Here is a 10,669-nt window from a genome sequence, read left to right as displayed (position 1 = left end):
TTCTTTATCTCTAGCCTAGAATATAGGTTTAGTTGTTAACTATAGTTGTTCACCACAGAGTGAACTGTATTCTGTATTTATACTAAACTACACATCAATAACAATCACTGAGAATCATATTATTACATGGTATCAGAGACCTAACCATAAACCTAACCTTCTCTTTCTATCCCTACCTACACCGAAACACTTCGACCTCCCTCCCATTTACGGCCGCCGACTACGGCTTCCTCCCTACTCCGATCCAGAAAAACTGAACCACCACCCTGTTGGAAATAGGGCTAAGGTATAGCAGCGGAAATATAAAAATTTTAGCCTACTTCCTTTTAACCATAGGATCCGTTAATCGTTATTTCATATAAAGAGGAATAAGAAGAAATACCTTTCGTTGATCAATCTACCGTTGCAAACGAAGTGCCCACAACTTCAAAGGAGAGGTAAACTGTTTACCAATCTGCCCCTATTCGAAACAGACCTTCCAGACCACCGAACGACAATCCCTTCAGTGGAAACGTGGAAGAATATGTCTAGAAGCTACTGTCCAAAAATCGCGACGATCCGACGGTTCAATCTCCGGGAATCCTCGAAATAGTGAACTGACCTGATGTAGGTGAAGAAAAACGAATTTCTCCCTTTTGATTGTTTTTCTTCTTTCGTGAACACGGTGAGGTTAAATTAGAATCAACCCTTATGAGATGTAACCAAAATAGATTACCTCTAATTAACCAACACAAGATCAAGGAGAAAGAGGGATGAATTAGATTAATCAATCGATGGAATGCCGAATGAATTCTTGTCCACGAACTTGGGGATGGGAATTCTTTTCTCTCTCTAACTAAGCAATTTCGAAAATCACTTTAGGGGAGGGTAGAGGCTTAGGTCGAAATTCACATGTAGGAGGGGTATATATATTTGCTTGTATCTAAACCCTAGTTAGATAGGAATAGGTTACTTAATAGGAATCCAATTCAGAATAGGATTTCTAATTATTATCTTACTATATATCTAATATAATTAGGATAATAATAAATAACCTAGTTAGATAATAATAGGAGTATATTAATTTAATTAAAACTCCTAACTTGATTATCTCTTAATTAATTTAATTTCACAATCCTAATCAAATTAGGATGAATGGAATATATTAATTCCTTACTCAAATACATATAAATTTCGGCCCCTCCATGTAATTGGGCTTTACTGGGCTTAATTTTGGGCTTCCATCTATTAATCATATCCATCTCTCTTTTTGGTTTCAAGTCTTATGTGTGATCCATTAGGTCCTTACTACTTCTGGCCGTATGCAACCTATTAAATTAATTTCTTCAAGAATTATATTTAATCCCTTGCATAACGAAATGATGTACAGAGTATGTTATTGGCAAGTCCGTAATCATTCCCCCAGAGTCCGTTAAGAAGATAGGTTGATTCTGTCGTTAACCCTTCCGTATTAGTTACGGTATAATACGATCCTTTATCAACTACATCCTTAAACTGAATCTTATGACTATGGGTAATGTCAAGTCACATATAGCGAGACGTTCATTTTACTTGTTATTGGCCGAGTCAACTCAAAAGATAGGTTAAGTGAAATCTGAATTTCTACTCTTAAGCTATCACCTTGCAAGGGTTTAGAGTCGAGTCTTCCACAAGCGATCCTTGGATGTATCTCCCATTCATCGGGAGTGATAAATGCTCAATCCAATGTATAACTACCCTGACATTACCTCCTGTGACACCCAACCTTTGCAGTTCACACCCCAGAGTCATCTCTGTTAAGGATCGTGGGACCACGCGATCAAAGTCTCACATTCAGTAATTCAGGATGACCAATTAACATTCCTTTGAGTCTGAGGATTAGTTATACCTATTAATACCAATGAGATGAACAGGTGACAAGGATGAATCTACCCATCCTTTTATCTCAAGTCGGATCCCCAATCCTAATGAACAACGTTTCACCGGATCTATGTAACTGTCCAGATATCTATATATGTGAAGCTTGTGAGATCAGCTTTCTGTCGGACAGAAGACATTGTTACATACAAGTCTCAACAGTGATATATCAATCCTAAACATATCACTTGACTTGGGGTGGTTTTAAGTTTATTAGTTTATTATAAAGTTTTGTCTCACTTCATGCTTGTATGAACACTTTATAATCAATTTAAACAAACTTACGGATTTCCTTTTATTAGACTTTATTTAGTGCTTTAAAAAGGATTGCCTTTATATAGTTATAAAACATATATCTTATTAAAACAAATGATATAAAGAACAATTCATTTACAATAAGTTTGTATCCTGCAACAATTGTCTATAGGACACTAAACCCCAACATACTCCCACTTGGATTAAAGCCAATTGTTTCTAAAACTTATCCCAGTAGAAGTTAAATGACGATCATGTACTTTCTGGGCTAATGGCTTTGTCAACGGATCTGCACCGTTGTCCTCGGTAGGTACTCTTTCTATTCTCACATCTCCTCTAGCCACAATCTCTCTAATGATGTGGTATCGCTTTAGGTAGTGCTTGGATGCATTATGAGACCGTGGTTCCTTTGCTTGCGCAATGGCTCCATTGTTGTCACAGTACAGAGTAATGGGATTGACAATGTCAGGCACCACTCCTAGTTCTGTAATGAACTTTCTAATCCAAACTGCTTCCTTTGCTGCTTCCGCAGCAGCGATGTACTCTGACTCGGTCGTAGAGAAAGCTACGCTTCCCTGCTTGGAACTTTTCCAACTGACCGCGCCCCCATTCAAGATAAACAGGTATCCTGATTGGGATTTAAAATCATTCTCATCTGTGAGATGACTAGCGTCTGAAAATCCTTCAATTTTCAGATCTCCTTCTCCGTACACTAGGAACATATCTTTAGTCCTTCTCAAGTACTTAAGAATGTTCTTGACGGCAATCCAATGCTCGTCTCCCGGATTCCCTTGGTAGCGACTCGTTACAGATAACGCGAACGCTACGTCAGGTCTAGTGCATAGCATAGCATACATAATCGAACCGATCGCGCTGGCGTACGGGACAACATCCATACGTCGTTTGTCATCATCAGTTTTAGGACATTGATGATTGTTTAACTTTACTCCATGTACCATGGGTAAGTTACCTCGTTTCGATTCAAGCATGCTAAACCAATTTAGCACCTTTTCAATGTATGTAGCCTGTGAAAGACCAAGCAGTCTACGTGATCTATCTCTATAGATCTTTATACCAAGTATATAGGCTGCTTCACTAAGGTCTTTCATTGAGAAGTTACCGAATAACCATACTTTCACCGATTGTAATAGAGCAATGTCATTTCTCATTAACAGTATATCGTCCACATATAGTATGAGAAATGCTATAGAGCTCCCACTTGCTTTCTTGTAAATGCAAGCTTCTTCGCAATTTTGTTCGAAACCAAATTGTTTTAAGGTTTCGTCAAAACGCTTATTCCAGCTTCTAGATGCTTGCTTGAGTCCATAAATGGATCTCTGAAGTTTGCAAACTTTATTTGCATCCTTTGATATGAAACCTTCAGGTTGCATCATGTATACATCCTCAAGCAGGTTTCCGTTTAGGAAAGCTGTTTTCACATCCATTTGCCAAATCTCATAATCAAAATGAGCGGCAATTGCAAGCATGATTCTGATTGATTTGGATATAGCAACGGGAGAGAAGGTTTCGTCATAATCAACGCCTTGTTTTTGACGATATCCTTTCGCTACCAACCTAGCCTTGTAGGTGCTAACCTTTCCATCCATGTCAGTCTTCTTTTTGAAGATCCACCTGCACCCAATGGGTTTTATCCCCTCGGGTGGATCAACCAAAGTCCACACTTGGTTAGTATACATGGAATCCATTTCAGAATCCATGGCCTCAAGTCATGCTTTAGAATCTGGACTAGTAAGAGCCTCTTCGTAGTTTTCGGGTTCGTCGTCTAACACGAGAACCTCGTCATCATCTCCCACTAGAAAACCATATCTAACTGGGAGTTCACGAACTCTTCGTGATCTACGAATAGGTGCCACTGGAGTCTCATCTAATGGGACTTCTTCGGGTACCTCAACCGCTTCTGTTGTTTCATCCGGTGTCTCTTCCCCTTGAACTTCGTCGAGTTCAATCACGCTTCCCTTTTGCGTTTCTTCGAGAAACTCTTTCTCTAAGAAGGTTGCGTATCTGGATACTATTACTTTCTGATCATCTGGATGATAGAAGTAATACCCTATGGTCTCTTTAGGATATCCAATGAAGAAACATTTATCAGATTTAGAATGCAATTTGTCGGACGCAATGCGTTTGACATATGCTGAACAACCCCATACTCTCATAAATGAGAATACGGGTTTCCTACCAACGAACAATTCATATAGTGTGGAACTGGCGGATTTAGTTGGTACTCGATTCAGGGTGAAGAGGGCAGTTTCTAAGGCATAGCCCCAGAACATCTTTGGAAGTAAGGCCATGCTCATCATGGACCGTACCATATCTAATAGGGTACGGTTTCTCCTCTCGGATACACCATTGTGTTGTGGTGTATAGGGAGGTGTCCATTGCGAGCATATCCCACATTCAGTTAGATAATTCAGAAAATCATCTGAAAGATATTCGCCACCTCGATCGGATCGAAGCGTCTTTATTTTCTTTCCTAATTGATTTTCCACTTCATTCTTGAAGCATTTGAACTTGTCAAAAGCTTCTGATTTGTGCTTCATCAAGTAGATGTAACCATATCGAGTATGGTCATCTATGAAGCTAATAAAGTATCTGAATCCTCCTCTTGCTTGGACTGACATAGGACCGCATACATCTGAATGAATGAGTCCTAGAGTATCTGATACACGCTCACCTTTATTGCTAAAGGGTGTCTTTGTCATTTTACCTTTTAAACATGATTCGCATGTTTCCAATGATTCCGAATCAATTGAATCTATAAGCCCATCTGAATGAAGCTTTAGCATGCGTCTCTTGTTTATATGGCCTAAACGACAATGCCACAAGTAGGTTGAATTATCTAGTTTATGTCTTTTGGTATCAATTGCAAAAACAGGAGTTTTATCATCTAACACATAAACCCATTTTGTGATATTCCTGAAAAATAAAAGATCGAATCTTTATAAGAATTGCAACTATTGTTCTTTATCGAAATATAGAACATACCAGATGTTTGGAGTACCGGCTTTTCCCTTCTGGAGGGTAGCTCGGTACAAAGAACAATTTCTCTTCCAATGTCCCATGTCACCATAATAGTGGCACTCTCCTTTGGGCTTCTTAACTTCCTTTCCCTTGGACACATCTTTCTTACCTTTCTTGGGATGTTTAGGATCGGGAGAATTCCCTTTCCACTTCTTTGATCCCTATATGACAATAGCCGGTATGGCCTTGCCTTTCTGAATATTGGGCTCAACTGACTTGAGCATATTTGCAAGCTCTTCAAGAGAGGTTCGCATAGCATTCATCTGATAGTTCATGATGAACTATGAATAACTCTTTGGGAGGGATTGAAGAATTAAGTCTACACTTAGCGTTATCCATCGCAAATCCAATACTAGAAAGTTTGGTAATATAGCCAATCATCTTGACACAATGTGTCATGATTGATGTGCCCTCTTGCATCCTGCAACGATATAACCATTTGGATATCTCGTAGCGTTTGCACCTGGTTTGTTTCCCAAACAATTCCTTTAGGCGCATGATGATGGAACATGCATAGTTGTCTTTGTAATTTCGATGTCATTGATGCAAGTATGATGCATCCGGCATGATCGTCATCAGCCTTGTGCTTCTTGTAAGCATCGATTTCCTCGATTTGGAGCATCATTATTAGGGATAGGGAGTATCGATGTATCAAATACATACCCTATTTTATCGAACTTCAAAACGATTTTGAGGTTACGAAACCAGTCGGTGAAATTTGAACTATTCAACTTGTTATCGGTAAGTATATTTTGCAGATCGGTGTTTAGTCATGATTTTAAGAGTGTTTCATTAAACTAAGAGTGAGAAAGAGTAAACGTATGTTATTCATTTGCTTTAAAGTATAACAATCTAAAATTATAGGCCTTTTAATTTATTTCAGATTGCTCCCACTATTTTGCCAAATTAATAACCCTCCATATTAATTCGAAGAATTTCACAAATCCTTTAGTGAGCTAGGATCCTAACTCCTGAGATTTCGCCTTAACTTTAGCCAACAAACTAGTCTCATTCGTTAGGTAGATTCAATCAATCACATCTCGAATGCGATTCCTAGGTTATTGGGTTACTAACCACATTAGTAACTAATATGTCATTCATATTAATCCCAACCATTTTGCCCATTAGTGTATGACAACATGAGTTTGCCCATCCAATTATCATACTCTAATTTAAGTATTACCCCATATTCATGAAAGAACGATTTTCGATAATCCAGGTGTTACCATAAGACCCCGAGCTTGACTTTGGCCAACAACCCAAAGGCCCCCAGTACTGCCGGCTGAATTATAATATTAGGGAGGGGCAACCGATTTTAATAACTTATTTATTTACTTAACTTTTTAATGAGGGATTTTTATTTAAGTCTCATAATCTAACTTAGTCTTGATTTGCTTTAGCATACATCAGACACACATTCACACATACATTGGCGTTATGGACATATCATCTAAATTATTCCGTCGAGCCAGAGACGGAATAAAAGGCCAAACCTAAGGAAATACTAACTATTATATATTTCTCTTTAGGTCCTCCGTCTTCTCCTTGGCGCCTTGAAAATTACATATTAATTTTCTATACTACTAAAAGAAAACTTCAATTAAATTGAAGGGAATCAGATGAGAAGAGAAATTACAATAGATAGTAGAAAGGCAGGACGCGCATGCCCTATTACCAAAAGAATAAAAGAGGGTCCAAATATGTCCACAACTCCAAACATGCAAAGACTCAATTAAATAAATTTAATTGGTTGATTACATAACTGATTTATGTAATATTTATGTTAATCACATTAACTTATCAAATTAATTTCATCCAATTTTACTTCTAATCGTTTTGTATCTTTATATTAATTCTTAGATTAATATAACCATATAAAACGTTGATTATGCATGTCCCAATTATTTTTTATTTCAATTCATTTAACGCTTTGATTTACAACTTGGTAAAACAAACTTTTAAACGAATTTTCATTCGATAATCAAAACAGAAAACTATTAATTTCCGAAACATGTATATATATATATATTTTTTTTTTTTATATTCAAAACTAATTTTAAAGTACATATATATATCAGATTTTCAAAACGGTTGAAAAGCGATTTTCAGAAATAGGAAAAACTACAATAGATTTCCGTTTTATCTTTAGAATCAATAAAACTAATTTTATTAATCTAACCATAAAACTAATAGATTTTGTTATAATGATTATCAACCGAAATAATTAGGAACATAAGCATAATCAGTTTTAATTAACAATTAATCAAAACTTTATTTATCTTTAGAATTAATCAATCAATACTATTTGTCAATTAATCCTAACCATAAATATTTATTCAATCCTATTGAAAACTTCTATATTTTCATATATGAAATAACGGATTTAACGATGTCTCTGATACCACTGTTGGAAATAGGGCTAAGGTATAGCAGCGGAAATATAAAAATTTTAGCCTACTTCCTTTTAACCATAGGATCCGTTAATCGTTATTTCATATAAAGAGGAATAAGAAGAAATACCTTTCGTTGATCAATCTACCGTTGCAAACGAAGTGCCCACAATTTCAAAAGAGAGGTAAACTGTTTACCAATCTGCCCCTATTCGAAACAGACCTTCCAGACCTCCGAACGACAATCCCTTCGGTGGAAACGTGGAAGAATATGTCTAGAAGCTACTGTCCAAAAATTGCGACGATCCGACGGTTCAATCTCCGGGAATCCTCGAAATAGTGAACTGACCTGATGTAGGCGAAGAAAAACGAATTTCTCCCTTTTGATTGTTTTTCTTCTTTCGTGAACACGGTGAGGTTAAATTAGAATCAACCCTTATGAGATGTAACCAAAATAGATTACCTCTAATTAACCAACACAAGATCAAGGAGAAAGAGGGATGAATTAGATTAATCAATCGATGGAATGCCGAATGAATTCTTGTCCACGAACTTGGGGATGGGAATTCTTTTCTCTCTCTAACTAAGCAATTTCGAAAATCACTTTAGGGGAGGGTAGAGGCTTAGGTCGAAATTCACATGTAGGAGGGGTATATATATTTGCTTGTATCTAAACCCTAGTTAGATAGGAATAGGTTACTTAATATGAATCCGAATTGGAATAGGATTTCTAATTATTATCTTACTATATATCTAATATAATTAGGATAATAATAAATAACCTAGTTAGATAATAATAGGAGTATATTAATCTAATTAAAACTTCTAACTTGATTATCTCTTAATTAATTTAATTTCACAATCCTAATCAAATTAGGATGAATGGAATAAATTAATTCATTACTCAAATACATATAAATTTCGGCCCCTCCATGTAATTGGGCCTTACTGGGCTTAATTTTGGGCTTCCATCTATTAATCATATCCATCTCTCTTTTTGGTTCCAAGTCTTATGTGTGATCCATTAGGTCCTTACTACTTCTGGCCGTATGCAACCTATTAAATTAATTTCTTCAAGAATTATATTTAATCTCTTGCATAACGGAATGATGTACAGAGTATGTTATTGGCAAGTCCGTAATCATTCCCCCAGAGTCCGTTAAGAAGACAGATTGATTCTGTCGTTAACCGTTCCGTATTAATTACGGTATAATACGATCCTTTATCAACTACATCCTTGAACTGAATCTTATGACTATGGATAATGTCAAGTCACATATAGCGAGACGTTCATTTTACTTGTTATTGGCCGAGTCAACTCAAAAGATAGGTTAAGTGAAATCCGAATTTCTACTCTTAAGCTATCACCTTGCAAGGGTTTAGAGTCGAGTCTTCCACAAGCGATCCTTGGATGTATCTCCCATTCATCGGGAGTGATAAATGCTCAATCCAATGTATAACTACCCTGACATTACCTCCTATGACACCCAACCTTTGCAGTTCACACCCCAGAGTCATCTCTGTTAAGGATCGTGTGACCACGCGATCAAAGTCTCACATTCAGTAATTCAGGATGACCAATTAACATTCCTTTGAGTCTGAGGATTAGTTATACCTATTAATACCAATGAGATGAACAGGTGACAAGGATGAATCTACCCATCCTGTTATCTCAAGTCGGATCCCCAATCCTAATGAACAACGTTTCACCGGATCTATGTAACTGTCTAGATATCTATATATGTGAAGCTTGTGAGATCAGCTTTCTATCGGACAGAAGACATTGTTACATACAAGTCTCAACAGTGATATATCAATCCTAAACATATCACTTGACTTGGGGTGGTTTTAAGTTTATTAGTTTATTATAAAGTTTTGTCTCACTTCATGCTTGTATGAACACTTTATAATCACTTTAAACAAACTTACGGATTTCCTTTTATTAGACTTTATTTAGTGCTTTAAAAGGGATTGCCTTTATCTAGTTATAAAACATATATCTTATTAAAACAAATGATATAAAGAACAATTCATTTACAATAAGTTTGTATCCTGCAACAATTGTCTATAGGACACTAAACCCCAACACACCCTTCTCCTCCCGTCGCCGCTATGAGCACTAACACAGAAAATTCCACCACCGGAACACCGCCCAACTCCAATTCGAACATCAATACCACAGACACAGCCCTAATCACCATCCTTCCCTCACCGTATCCAATATATCTACCTTCATCAAAATAACCCTCGACATAGAAAAAGGGCATTACCCTACTTGGGCCGCTCTATTCAAGCTACATGCCAAGGCATTCCAAGTCCTTGACCATATCCTTCCTCCCTCGCCCACAAACCTTTCCACCAATGCTCTACAGCAATCAAACCCCGACCTCTGGTCTCGTATTGATGCAGTTGGCAAAAGTATATACGATACGAAATCGATACGGAATTTTAGTGTTTGGATTAGCTTAGTAGGTAATGTGTCATTTTTGGATTGACACGAAACTGACACGTAAATTTTTGGATTGGGTTGGGTTATGGTTGATATGCTAACGTGAAAACGACACGGGTATTTAAAATTATTGTTATATTCTCTCGTGTTTTTATGTCATTTTATTAATAAATATGATAAAATTATAATTATTACTTGCAAATATGAATCGAACCTCCTAAATTGTTATAAACACATTATATGACCATCTCACATGATATTAGTAGATTTTTCGATGATTAGTGTCAACATGTTAATCTAAAAATGAAATAAAGTATTTAAAAATAGTACCATATCTTCTTATATTTTTATAAGTTACACGATACGAAATTGATACTAACATGAACAAATTAACACGATTGTGATACGAACATAAAATGACACGATACGAACACGATAATTGTTAGGTCACTTAGAGATGGTGTCAATATGGGTCATGACCCGCTAACACGACCTGCATAACCCGCAACTTAAACGAATTAGGGTTGAGCTTTAATGGGTTTGAGTGATAAACGTGTCAAATGGATCGACTCACTTAACTCGTTTATGAAACGGGTCAGATTTTGGGTTGACCTGCGAATTAATTGCAACACGTGTAATT

The sequence above is a fragment of the Euphorbia lathyris genome, chromosome 4 (assembly GCF_963576675.1).
Source record: "Euphorbia lathyris chromosome 4, ddEupLath1.1, whole genome shotgun sequence".
Classification (NCBI taxonomy): domain Eukaryota; kingdom Viridiplantae; phylum Streptophyta; class Magnoliopsida; order Malpighiales; family Euphorbiaceae; genus Euphorbia; species Euphorbia lathyris.
The sequence above is the reverse complement of the archived record's forward strand: the minus strand, read 5'-3'. Positions refer to the sequence as shown.